The following is a 14128-nucleotide window of genomic DNA, read 5'->3' on the forward strand; positions in this document are numbered from 1 at the left end:
CTACAGCCCATGGGGTTGCAAAGAGTCAACACAACTGAGTGACTAACGTATATACTATACTGCTGCTAAGTCACTTCAGTCGTGTCCAACTCTGTGCGACCCCGTAGATGGCAGTCCACCAGGCTCCGCCATCCCTGGGATTCTCCAGGCAAGAACACTGGAGTGGGTTGCCATTTCCTTCTCCAATGCATGAAAGTGAAAAGTGAAAGTGAAGTCGCTCAGTCGTGTCGGACTCTTAGCGACCCCATGGACTGCAGCCTACCAGGCTCCTCCATCCATGGGATTTTCCAGGCAAGAGTACTGGAGTGGGGTGCCATTGCCTTCTCGAGACTTTTACTTAGGAGGAAGCAAACACATTAATAAAATACATAAATACTCTCTAATGGCAATAAATTTTAAGGATAATTGACTTCACCATATCATAGTTTACAAGTGGTTTTAGATCCCAATCCCAATAAACTCTAAACCAGAGGCAAGGTTGTATGGCTGAACAGAGGGAACCATGCATTGGGAGACTAGTCTGGCTATGACTAAAGTTCAACAGCTTTAAAATACAGACGTTTTCTTACATAGCCATAGTACAGTTATCAGAATCAGGAAATTAATACTGAATAAGATCTTTAGATATTAATGTGTAATTTATAGGTTTTTATGATTTTAAATTAAGTATTATTTTAGAAATTATTTTGGTGGCTTGGGTTTTTAAGGTAGGATCATGTGTTGCATTTAGCCATTGGATCTCTTTCAGCTCTGTTAGCCTAGAGTAGTTTTTCAGTCTTTGTCTTTCATAACCTTGACCTTTTGAAAAGAAGACTGTCCCTCAATATGGGTTTGTTGTATGCACTCTCTTGATGAAATTGAGGTCCTGTGTTTTGGCAGGAGTGCTGAAGGAGCGGTGTGTCCTTAGGGCAGCAGATCAAGAGTCACGTGATGTCACTTAGTCCGATGGCGATGGTTATTATTATCATTGCTTGGTTTGAGGTGGTGTCTGCCAGCTCTCTCCGCTGTGAATTTACTGTCTTTCCCTTATAATTGGAGACATACCTGGTTGGGAGATGCTATGTAAATGTCCTGTTTACCATCAAAATTTCACCCATTTTAATCCTTGCACAGTGCTTTGCCTGAGTCAGTTATTACATAATAGTTGCCAAATTGTTATTTTCAAATTGTATTATTCTTTTCACACTTAAAAGTTGGCATTCATAATTTAATAAATAATTTTATTTAAATTTTATTTGTTTTAGCTTCTCTGGGTCTTTGTGGCTTTGCTCTTCATTGCAGCGCATGGTCTTGTCACTGCAGTGGCTCCTCTTATGCCAGCACAGGCTCTAGGCGCACGGGCTTCGGTAGTTGCAACATGCAGGCTCCTTAGTGGCGACTTGTGAGCTCTAGAGCACAGGCTTAGGAATTGTGGTGCACGGGCTTAGGCGCTGAGGCATTTAGGATCTTCCCCGACCAAGGATGGAACCTGGATGGAACCTGTACCCCCTGCATTGGCAGGCGGATTCCTCTCCACTGAACTGCCAGGGGAAGACTGGCGTTTATAGTTTTCACTCATAGATTTAAAAGTGTTTGATTCAAAACTGTTTCTAGTATCTGATTTTACAAATTTTTTTTCTTGAAAATTTCATCTAAAGTGGATAAACATTGATATACTAATATTCACAAAGTAAAATAATTTGTAAATGATAAAAAAATTGTAAAGCTTCAGGTCTTTTTTCGTTATACTTAAAAATGTTTCAAATCTACAGTGAAGGTCAAAGACAAATAGAGATGAGCCTTGCATACCTTTAGTTTAGATTCACCAGTTGTTAACATTCTACTTTATGTTTTCTTTTTTGATGAACCATTAGAAAGTAAGCTGGCAGTGTGATACTTTTCTCCTGAAATACTTTGCCATGCGCTTCCTAAGAATAGGGACCCTCTCCCACATGACTGCATCAGCATATTCACATTTAAGAAATTAACAATAATCCTGTAATATATCAATATCTGAATGTTGTCACTTGTCCCCACAGTGAGTCCCCACAGTGACTTTTATAGATGTTGTCCTTCACCTCTATCCTGGATTACATATTTGTTTGGTTTTGGGGATAGTTTTTAAGCAGATTGCAGCCAAGTCATTTATCCCAGTAATAGGGAAAAGTTGATCAAATGATTTAAACTTCAAGCTGTAAATATGTGAGGTGAAATAATAAGGAAAAAAGATTTCATTGGAATAATACTGGCTCCAGTCCAGGCAGTGCTCAAGGTGTGGACAAGACTCTCTGAGCCTCAGCTTCTTTGTTGGAGAGTTTTTTGCTCATTCCATAGGGTTATGCTAAGAGTCAACTGTTCATTAACATTGTGTTTTAAAATCAGTTTTGTTGACTATAAATACAATAAACTTGCATCTTTTTTAAGTATGTAGTTTGAGTTTTGACCAATGCATGCACCCTTTTGAGTATCTTTACTTCAATCAAGATGTAGAACATTTTGAGGGAGTTTCCTTGTGGTCCAGTGGTTAGGACTCTGTGCTTCCACTGCTGAGAGCACAGGTTCGATCCTTGTTCAGGGAACTAAGATCCCACAAGCCGCATACCGCAGTCAAAAATCACCCGCAAAAATATAGAACGTTTTTGTCACCACCGAATTTTCCTTGTGTCCCTTGGCAGTCACTGATCTGCTTTCTGTGACTGTAGATTAGTTTGCCATCCCTAGAATTTCACATAGATAGTCTCACAGTCCATGTTCCTTTGTATCTGGCTTTGGTCAGCATGATTTTGAGAGGCGTATTGTTGTGTGTCTCACTTGTTATGAATATAAGTGCTTGTATATTCACTTACTGGAGAAGGAAATGGCAACCCACTCCAGCATTCTTGCCTGGAGAACTCACTGGACAGAGGAGCCCACGGGGTCACAAAGAGTTAGACACGACTGAATGACTTCCACTTCGCATATTCACTTATAAGTCTTGGTGTAGATATTTGTTATCAATTCTTTTGAGTAAATAGCCAGCCATGGAATTGTTGGGTCATCTTAACTTTATAAGAAACTGCCAAATTGTTTTCCAAACAAATTTCTTTTTAAATTATTTCAATTAATGTATACTTTATGCCGGAGAAGGCGATGGCACCCCACTCCAGTACTCTTGTCTGGAAAATCCCATGGACAGAGGAGCCCGGTAGGCTGCAGTCCATGGGGTCGCTCAGAGTCGGACTGAGCGACTTCACTTTCACTTTTCACTTTCATGCATTGGAGAAGGAAATGGCAACCCACTCCAGTGTTCTTGCCTGGAGAATCCCAGGGACAGGGGAGCCTAGTGGGCTTCCGTCTGTGGGGTCGCACAGAGTCGGACACGACTGAAGCGACTTAGCAGCAGCAGCAGCAGCAGCAGCAGCAGCAGCAGCAGCATACTTTATGCATGTTAACAGCCCCGTGTACATTCTGTGACTTTTTACGGTTGTGGAACGCTGTCACAGTCAAGGTGTAGAATAGCCCCGAGAACTTTGATCACGCGCCTTGGTAACTAAGCATTTCCTCTAGCCCTCAGCAGTCACTCATCTGTGTCACATAAATGGAACTGTACAGTGTGCAGCCCTTTGGGTTCCATGTCTTTACTTGGCAGAGTGCATTTGAGGTTAATTCCTGTTGTGGCATGTGTCAGCAGTTAGTTCTGTTTATTGCCAAATATTCCTTTGTTGGGACACACCGGTTTGTTTATCCATTCATCAGAAGACCATTTGAGCTAGTTCTAGTTTGGGCGATCATGAATAAAGTTGCCTAAGCGCTCATGTACAGGTGTCATTGTGAATACCGAGCAGCGGGATTGTTGAGTGCCGGAAAGTGTGCGGTTCCTTTGGAAAGCGGTGTGGTGGTTTCCGGCATTCCCTCCAGTTGTGCGTGAGCCTCAGTTCCTCTCTGTCTAGTGTGTTCTTGTCAGTGTGGTTTTGAAAACTGTCCTAATAGGTGTATACTGCTGTCTCGTTGTGTTTTGAATTGACATTTGCCTCATGACTAATTGTACCGAGTATTATTTGCCATCCACATACTTTGGAGAATTATCTTTTAAAATCCTTGCCCATTAAAAAAAAAAATCTTTTGCTCATTTAAAAAAATGGGTTTTCTTAATATTGAGTTTTGAGAGTTTCTCATGTATTTACAATAGAAGATCTTTATAAGGTGCATACTGAGAAAATATTTTCTTCTGTTCTAGGGCTTATCTTTAATGCTCTTAACAGTGTCTTTTTTTTTTTTTTTTTGCCACGCCGCTTGGAGGATCTCAGTTCCACAACTAGGGATTGAATCCCTCCCACAGCTGTGAAAGCCAAGAATCCTAACCACAAGGCCACCAGGGAACTCCTCAACAGTGTCTCTTGAATAGCAGAATATTAAAATTCGAGAAATCAAACTTAACGGTTTTTTTTTTTTGGATCATGCTTTTGGTATTGTATTTAAAAAATCATAGCCTAACCCAAGATCACCAAGAATTTCTTTTGTGTTTTCTTCTAGAAGTTTTACAGTTGTGGTTTTATAGTTGCTTTTTGCATGTTTTGTTGATAGTGTATGAGAAGTATTTTTATAGCTCTTCATTTGATCTCTGAGAAGTAAGTGGTATTTTTCTACTTGCATAGAACTGTCTGGGACAGTCCAGAGGGCTAACCCTTAGAAGCAAAGTTCAGCTTAATTCTGGAGAATACAGAAATCATTTTATGTTGAAAAAGACATATCTTCATTCTGGGTTTGTGAAAGGGGATTTTCCTCAAAAGTTGGCTGCAGCGGGCTTTCCTGGTGTTTCAGTGGTTAAGAATCCGCCTTACAATGCAAGGGACATCAGTTAAGTCCCTGGTCCGGGAAGATCCCACATGGCGGGAAGCAAGTAAGCTCCTGTGCCACAACTACTGAGCCAGTGCTCTGCAGCCTGAGGCCACAACTACTGAGCCAGTGTGCCCTAGCTACCCAAGCCCAGGTGCCTTAGAGCACGTACTCTGCAGCAGGAGATGCCAGTGCAAAGAGAAGCCTGCGCACTGCAGCTAGAGAATAGCTCCCACTCTCCGCAACTAGAGAAAGCCTGCATGCAGCAAGGGAGACCCGGCACAGCCAAAAAATAAATAAATCTTAAAGAAAAATTGGCTGCAGTGGTGCTACAGAAGCATCAGCATTGTGTGTGTTAGCTCTTTCTCTGGAGGACGGAATTTGATGATGAAAATAAAGAGTAGATTATTGAGATAGTTGGTACACGATAATTTAAGAAACAAAAACAATTTGTTTGTTTTGCATTCGGTTCCTCAAGTACTTAATGATTAATGGGATAAAAAGCTGTGAATGCAAACTCACATGCAGATTAGTACAAGTAAAACTGGAGAAATCTGAATAAGATCAGTGGATGTAGTTTGCTGGTGGCAGTATCCTAGTTGTGCAAAATGTTGGTGTTGGAGGACACTGAGCAAAGTGCTCGGGTTTCTCTGTAGTATTTCTTACACCTGCATGCAATTATGACTGTATTAACTGGAGATGTATTAATACATGTTTTGTTACCAAAATGTTGTTGATTGGAGACATGTTTGTAGACTTGATACAATTGACATCATCGTGTAACATTGTTAGAGCTTCATATTGATCACGGGTTCATTATACAATTCAGTATTGTTATTATCATTCACATTTTGCTCCATTGGGTTTTTGCTCCAACCTTGTGTATATAATAGGTGTAAAATTTTCAAAAAATGACGTCACAAAATTTTGAGTGAAGAAACATTTTTTGGTGAATTTTATACAGATACTTTCTCTGATTGTCTGAGCAGCATATATACTACTGGTTTCTCAGAAGAGGATAGTTCTTCAGAATATAGTTCTGCTTCAGATGATGTGAATATTGTTGTTGTACAACTGCTCATTGGAAGTGATGGACAGGGAGGCCTGGCGTGCTACAGTCCATAGGATCGCAAAGAGTTGGACACGACTGAGCAACTGAACAGAACTGTTCACCTGCTAAGTCCTGTCCAACTCTTTGTAATCCCGTGGACTGTAGCCCACCAGGCTCCTTTGTCCATGGGGTTTCCCAGGCAAGAATATGGAGTGGGTTGCCATTTCCTCCTCCAGGGGAGGATACTTTACCGCTGAGCCTCCCGGGAAGCCCATACACACTGTGTATAAACATAAATAAGCACTTTTTAAATAATGCATAAAATGCATGGTCAGGCTCAGTTGTGTCTGACTCTCTGTGACCCCACGGACTGCAGCATGCCAGGATTCCCTGTCCATCACCAACTCCCAGAGCTTTCTCAAATTAATTTCCATCGGGGTGGTGATGCCATCCAACCATCTCATCCTCTTGTCCCCTTCTCCCACGTTCAGTCTTTCCCAGCATCAGGGTCTTTACCAGTGAGTCAGTTCTTCGCATTAGGTCGCCAAAGTACAGGAGCTTCAGCATCAGTCCTTCCAATGAATATTCAGGACTGATTACCTTTAGGATGGACTGGGTGGGTCTTCTTGCAGTCCAAGGGACTCTCAAGAATCTTTTCCAACATCACAGTTCAAAAGCATCAATTCTTCGGTGCTCAGCTTTCTTTATGGTCCAACTGTCATATCCATACATGACTACTGGAAAAACCATAACTTTGAGTAGATGGACCTTTGTTGGCAAGATGATGTCTCTGCTTTTAATACACAGTCTAGGTTGGTCATAGCTCTTCCAAGGAGCAAGCATCTTTTAATTTTATGGCTGCAGTCACCATCTGCAGTGACTTTGGAGCTCAAGAAAATAAAGTCTGTCACTGTGCTCAAAATTCTCCAAGCCAGGCTTCAGCAATATGTGAACCGTGAACTTCCTGATGTTCAAGCTGGTTTTAGAAAAGGCAGAGGAACCAGAGATCAAATCGCCAACATCCGCTGGATCATAGAAAAAGCAATAGAGTTCCAGAAAAACATCTATTTCTGCTTTATTGACTATGCCAAAGCCTTTGACTGTGTGGATCACAATAAACTGTGGAAAATCTTCAAGAGATGGGAATACCAGACCACCTGATCTGCCTCTTGAGAAATTTGTATGCAGGTCAGGAAGCAACAGATAGAACTGGACATGGAACAACAGACTGGTTCCAAATAGGAAAAGGAGTTCGTCAAGGCTGTATATTGTCACCCTGTTTATTTAACTTATATGCAGAGTACATCATGAGAAACGCTGGACTGGAAGAAACACAAGCTGGAATCAAGATTGCCGGGAGAAATATCAATAACCTCAGATATGCAGATGACACCACCCTTATGGCAGAAAGTGAAGAGGAACTCAAAAGCCTCTTGATGAAAGTGAAAGTGGAGAGTGAAAAAGTTGGCTTAAAGCTCAACATTCAGAAAATGAAGATCATGGCATCCCGTCCCACCACTTCATGGGAAATAGATGGGGAAACAGTGGAAACAGTGTCAGACTTTATTTTTCTGGGCTCCAGAATCACTGCAGATGGTGACTGCAGCCATGAAATTAAAAGACACTTACTCCTTGGAAGGAAAGTTATGACCAACCTAGATAGCATATTGAAAAGCAGAGACATTACTTTGCCAACAGAGGTTCGTCTAGTCAAGGCTATGGTTTTTCCTGTGGTCATGTATGAATGTGAGAGTTGGACTGTGAAGAAAGCTGAGCGCCAAAGAATTGATGCTTTTGAACTGTGGCGTTGGAGAAGACTCTTGAGAGTCCCTTGGACTGCATGGAGATCCAACCAGTCCATTCTGAAGGAGATCAGCCCTGGGATTTCTTTGGAAGGAATGATGCTAAAGCTGAAACTCCAGTACTTTGGCCACCTCATTCGAAGAGTTGACTCATTGGAAAAGACCCTGATGCTGGGAGGCAGGAGGAGAAGGGGACAACAGAGGATGAGATGGCTGGATGGCATCACTGACTCGATGGACGTGAGTCTGAGTGAACTCCAGGAGTTGGTGATGGACAGGGAGGCCTGGTGCGCTGTGATTCATGGGGTCGCAAAGAGTTGGACATGACTGAGCGACTGATCTGATCTTATCTGATCTGATTTGCCATGAAGTGATGGGACCAGATGCTGTGATCTTCAGTTTTTGGATGTTGAGTTGTAAGCCAACGTTTTCACTCTTCTCTTTGAATTTCATAAAGAGGCTTTTTTTTAGTTCCTCTTGCTTTCTCCGTAAGGATGGTGTCATCTGCATATCTGAGGTTATTGATATTTTTCCTGGAAATCTTGATTCCAGCTTGTACTTCATTCCTCCAGTCTGGCATTCCCATGATGTACTCTGCATGGAAGTAAAATAAACAGGGTGACAGTATACAGCTTTGACGTTCTTTCTCAGTTTGGAACCAGTCCATTATTCCATGTCCGGTTCTAACTGCTGCTGCTTGACCTGCGTACACATTTCTCAGGAGGGAGGTGAGGTGGTCTGGTATTCCCATCCCTTTAAGAATTTTCCACAGTTTTTGTGATCCACACAGTCAAAGGCTTTTTATCGTACATACATCATGATATTTCATTCTTAAATATTTCAGCATACATTGCCTAAGAACAATATAAAAATAACATTCTCCTTTACAGCCACAATACTATTAATACTTATAAGGAAAATTAAAAAGTTTCATAATATAACTTTATCATATTTATAGTATTATCTAATCTGATATTCAGTTCCTCCCCCTGCCTCCATCAGAAAAATATCTTTCATTGTTGGTTTGGTTTTGGTCAAGGTTTCTTGCATTGCACCTGGATATTGTTTAATTTCTTTTCATCTAGAGTAGTCCTCTTGACTTTCTGCTTTTTATAACCCTTTGATGAGTGTCAGTCAGTTGTCTTACAGAATGTTACATGTTTTGAATTTTTCTCTTAACTCAAGATTAGATTCAAGTTAAACAGTTGTAGCAAGATTGTTTCATATGTGTCCCTGGGTACTTACTATTTCATGTCAGAAGCTGCTGTGATTTCAAGTTGTTACTGTTGAAATCAGTTGTGTCGGACTCTTTGCAACCTCATTGTCTGCAGTGTGCAGGCTTCTCTGTCCTTCACTGTATCTCCTGGAGTTTGCTCAAACTCATGTCCGTTGAATTGGTGATGCCATCCAGTCATCTCATTCTCTGTCACCCTCTTCTCCTCCTGCCCTCAGTCTTCGCTAGATTCAGGTGAGTTGGCTCTTCTCATCATGTGACCAAAGTGTTGGAGCTTCAACTTCAGCATCATTCCTTCCACTGAATATTCAGGGTTGACTTCTTTTAGGATTGATTGGTTTGATCTTTTTGCAGTCCAAGAGGCTCTCAAGTCTTCTTCAGTATCACAGTTCGAAAGCTTTTTTTATGGTTCAGGTTTCACGTCCGTACATGACTACTGGAAAACTGTAGCTTTGACTATACAGGCCTTGGTCGGCAAAGTGATGTTTCTGCTTTTTAATATGCCATCTAGATTTGTCGGCTTTCCTTCCTAGCTTTCCTTCCAAGGAGCAAGCATCTTTTAATTTCAGTGACTGCAGTCACCATCCGCAATGATTTTGGAGCCCAAGAAAATAAAATCTGTCACTGTTGCTTCCTTTTCCCCTTCTATTTGCCACAGAGTGCTGGGGCCAGATGCCATGATCTTCGATTTTTGAACGCTGAGTTTTAAGCCAGCTGTGTACTCTCTTCTTTCATCTTCATCAAGAGGCTTTTTAGTTCCTCTTCACTTTCTGCCATCAGGGCGGTGTCATCTGCATATCTGAGGTTGTTGGTATTTCTTCTGGCAATTTTGACTCCAGCTTGTGCAGCCTTGAATCCAGCCTGGCATTTCCTATGATGTACTCTGCATATAAGACAAACGAACAGGGTGATAGTTGATTCGGCAGTACATATACTAAAATTGGAAGAATATACAGAAGATTAGCATGGCCCCTGGGCAAGGATGACACGCAGATTTGTGAAGCATTCCGTATTTTTGCTCGATGACAACCTAGAGGGGTGGGATGGGGAGGGAAGTGGGGGGACATGGGTGCTTATGGCTGACTCCTGTTAATGTTCGGTAGAACCAATGCAATACTGTAATGCAATTACCTTCAATTAAAAATAAATAAAAGTAAATGAATAAATATTTAAAACAAAAAATAAGCAGGGTGACAGTACATAGCCTTGACATACTCCTTTCCCAAGTTTGAACCATTGTTCCATGTTTGATTCTGACTGTTGCTTCTTGACCTGCGTACAGGTTTCTCAGGAATTAGGTAAGGTGGTCCGGTATTCCCATCTCTTTAAGAATTTTCCACAGTTTGTTGTGATCCATATCACAAGAAGGCTTTCGCATAGTCAGTGAAGCAGATGTGTTTTGGATCACTGCAAACTTTCCCCCGAGCCGTGAGTAGGACTGTTCCTTCCATGACCGTCTTTTCATGTAAACATTAGTTGTGTGTGTGCCTGCGTGCTCAGTCGTGTCCGACTCTGCGCGACCCCATGGAATGTAGCCTGCTAGGCTCCTCTGTCCATGGGATTTCCCAGGCAAGAGTACTGGAGTGGGTTGTCATTTCCTTCTGCAAGGGATCTTCCTGACCCAGGGATCAAACCCACATTTCTCGTGTCTCCTGCATTGGCAAGCGATTTCTTTACCACTGTGCCACCTAGGAAGCTGTTTACTGTTAGTGATATTTATTTTGATCACTTGGGTAGGGAAATTTATTGTTTTTGTATTTTTATTTTTTTTATCAGAGAGTGTTTATTACTTTACAATATTGTATTGGTTTTGCCTACATCAACAGGTAGGGAAATTTATATTTTAGATTGAGAAGAAGAGAAACCTACTAATATCACTCAGGCAGCTTACCCTTGAGAGGAGGAGAGCTCTGTACACTGACAGGTGCCAGAAAGTAAAGTAAAAGACTTAGTCACTGCCCACAAAATCGGAGAGAGAAGGGGAGATATTATAGAGGTAGATGTTCAAATAGACTATTGTAGTACAGTATTTGTGAAATGAAAGTGTGCAAAATACAGCAGAAGCTACTAGCTTTACAAAAAAAATAGCTGAGCCTGTTGGGGGATGGGTGTAGGGGAATTGGGACGGTTTCACAGCTTCCTTAGCCTGGAAGGCTGGGTAGAGAATTAACAGGTGCATAGGTACAGAGAGAGGGTCACTTAGTAGGATGGCAGGCCATGTGGAAGGGAGGAAGAGACTGTGCCAGAGAGGGGATGGCACTGTGGAGCCATCTGCAAGGTTGATGGGGGTACAGGAGATGAGGCTCAGTTAGTGCTGAGGTGATGGTTAGATAGGAAGGTTATTTGATTTTATTCTGAAGTCGGGGTTTTCAAACTTTTAAAGCTGTGAATCACTTTGTTAAAAGGAAATTTTATGCAGGAACTCAGTATATAAAACAGATAAAAATAGAGCACTGTTTGAAAAACTGCCATAGGTGATGAGCTATTCTAGTTTGAGCAGGAGAATGTTGTGATTTATAGTGTTTAGAGCAGGATGGCTAATAGTCAGTGTGCAGAAAATATTTGTTGACTGAATGGAAAGTAGAGTTCAGTTCCCTCTTAGTACAGAGGCAGCAGGTTGGAACTAGAAAGGCAGCCACCAGGCTGTCCAGTTGCCTCGGTGAGCGCTGCTGACCCAAGCTGGAGATTGAATGGGGCTGCGGGTGAGGGTTGGACACAGAGTTGGTTGGACAGTGGCTTGAAGAGACTAGTACCGGACCCAGTTCCATCCCCAGGGGTGTGTCATCCCCAGAGTGTTCTGGGAATTTGTGGAAGCCTTTTGGTGCCAGAGGTCAGAGGCAGCACTGGTGGAGAGAGGATGGGCGTGGGGGTGCTAGGCGTCACACGTCCAGCCTGAGGTCTTTCATGCAGGTAAAGGAAAAACTGGGATTTAAATCCAAACTTACGGTTTTACCTGTCAACAAGGGTAGTTTTTGCAGTGTTTAAACAGGTACCAAGATTTTTAGTAGTGCCACTGTTCAGAACCAAGGAAAGATGATACTGTTTTGTTTGAAACGTTGATGAGAGTTTTTCACTGTTTGGGAATATCCTATATCGTATCTTACTCATCACTGATCATAGTTAATTGCTTACACCTCAGCTCGGTGTTGGTCTGTGTTTTTATTTTGGGTTCTGTGTTAACAGATGACTGCTGTGTCTTCTAGTGAGTCCATGCTTAAGCATTTACATTTTGGAATACTTTTTATTATGTACTTAATTTCTGTCTTCTCTTGATTATAGTTGGGGTCATATATCAATTATGTTCATGGTTGTAAGTTATATTTATGGTTGTAAGAAGGCATTATTATCTGTGAATTTCATCTCAGGACAGTGTGGGCGTTGTATGGCTCAGTGCTGTGAGGAGGGGGTGCGGACTTAATGGGAGGACTCTCCCATCCCCGTGAGTCTTGGGACTCTGGCTTGGGGGCCGCCCAGATGCAGTTACTCTTCATTGAGATGAGGATTGCGTCTGGGGTGAAGGTGGTAAACGTGGGGCACGCTGAGGTTGGGCTTACACACAGCCTCAAGTTAGAAACGTGTGGTGGAAATTGTGAACTGGGATTTGGAGTTGAGGAGGAAAAATAACAGCATTTCTGGAGAGTGAGGTGCTTAGTGCAGGTTGTGGGCCAACCTGGGCGTCCTCCCCTGGCCGTGCTCTGCACCTGTGTGGCACTGCGCTGTGACACTGACTGCCGGCACACCCAGTTTTCTCATTTTTAAAAGTGGGGATAATATACTTACCCATTGAATTCATATGGAAATTAAGTGCCTTAAAACATGTCAAATACCTGAATAATGCCAACTTAAAAGTTGTATTCAAATTAGCTATTCACCAAAAATTCAGTAAATGCCAAGAATTTTGAATAGATGTATGAATTCTATCATTTGGGCCTTATAAAACAGAATTTTTATGAGAAGACTGAGGGCTAGGGAGATTTCCTGTAGACTCAGGAGTCATAAATTGTACAGGAAGTAAAAGTCTGAATTGGCTAGGATAGAATCACATGCTGCCAGACCTTCCCTTCCATCCGTGGACCGCGGACCAGCAGCAGCAGCATCGCTTGGGAGCTTGTTAGAAATGCAGAATCGTAGGCCTCACTCTGAGATTGCTGTTTCAGACTTTGAATTTAAGTGAGGTTTCCAGGTGATTCCTGTGCATATTGAAGCAGGAGAAGCACTGGGCTCAGAGGTGTGAGCTGGTCTGGTTCAGCAGGGACGGGGAACAGGGAGGGAGGCCTTGCTCAGGGCAGGCGCTGGGCCGCCAGGCTGGGGAGCCTGGCCTCACTCCAAGTTTTAGCTTTGGGACCTTGGAGGTCTCCTCCATTCGCTGGCCCTCCGCTTTCTTATCTTCAGGTGAGGCAAGTTGTCTTCCGCTCTGATGTTTCCGGGTTTTCTCCTGGGAAGACCACTTGTGCATGGTGGTTAGGATTTGGACGGTGTGGGAGGTGAGTGGAGCATCGGGAGTGTGCTTAGGCATGAGTACACCATGAATGGAAATGGTGGATTTTACTAACGTAAATATAGTCAGTCATCCTTTCTGAATTTTGTTCAGAAATCTTAAGATTTAAGAGACACATTCTTTAAGCATATCTTCAACTTTAAAGCTGGCAAGCTGAAGCTTCTGTGGTGATTATTTTTTCTTTATTTGGCTTATTCTCAAGTGAACATATCATAGTTGGATATATTTTATATTAACTTCTAAAATAGTATTACTTTTTAAAAAAAATCTAGAAATCACATTTGGCTTCCACATTTTGTCTGAGCTTCCTCATTTTTCTTCAGACTTTCTGAGGACCTGGACAGTATCTACTATGTTGTACCTGCAGGGATCATGTCTAGAATAAACGGAATTCCTTGGTAGCTCAGTCGATAAAGAGTCTGCCTGCTGGGCAGGAGACCTGCGTTCGATCCCTGGGTGGGGAAGATCCCCTGGAGAAAGAAACGGCAACCCACTCCATTATTCTTGCCTGGGAAACCCCATGGACAGAGGAGCCTGCTGGGCTACCTCCATGGGACCGCGAGAGTCGGACACGACTTACCAACTAAACCACCGCCAGGTATTAGATAATGTTTTGTGTTTGATTTATAAATTTTTCTTAAAAATGTTTTAGCTTCCTTGAAGTTGAAAAATACAGGTCTTTGCCCTGTGAGTGTAGTTGCAGTGTAATCTTCAGGAATATCTTCAGTTTTTATCCCAAACTCAGGTTG

General features: G+C 42.3%; 1 protein-coding gene and 1 non-coding gene across 3 annotated transcripts in view; both read left to right on the forward strand.

Moving 5' to 3' along the window:
* CECR2 (CECR2 histone acetyl-lysine reader) overlaps positions 1–14128 on the forward strand; it is a 117092-nt gene that overhangs the window by 13615 nt on the left and 89349 nt on the right. The window lies entirely within an intron of this gene.
* On the forward strand, positions 9795–9898 carry LOC112446914 (U6 spliceosomal RNA). The gene has a single exon (XR_003034990.1). It is a non-coding gene; the product is annotated as a U6 spliceosomal RNA (small nuclear RNA).

Source organism: Bos taurus, chromosome 5 (genome assembly GCF_002263795.3).
Source record: "Bos taurus isolate L1 Dominette 01449 registration number 42190680 breed Hereford chromosome 5, ARS-UCD2.0, whole genome shotgun sequence".
Taxonomy (NCBI): domain Eukaryota; kingdom Metazoa; phylum Chordata; class Mammalia; order Artiodactyla; family Bovidae; genus Bos; species Bos taurus.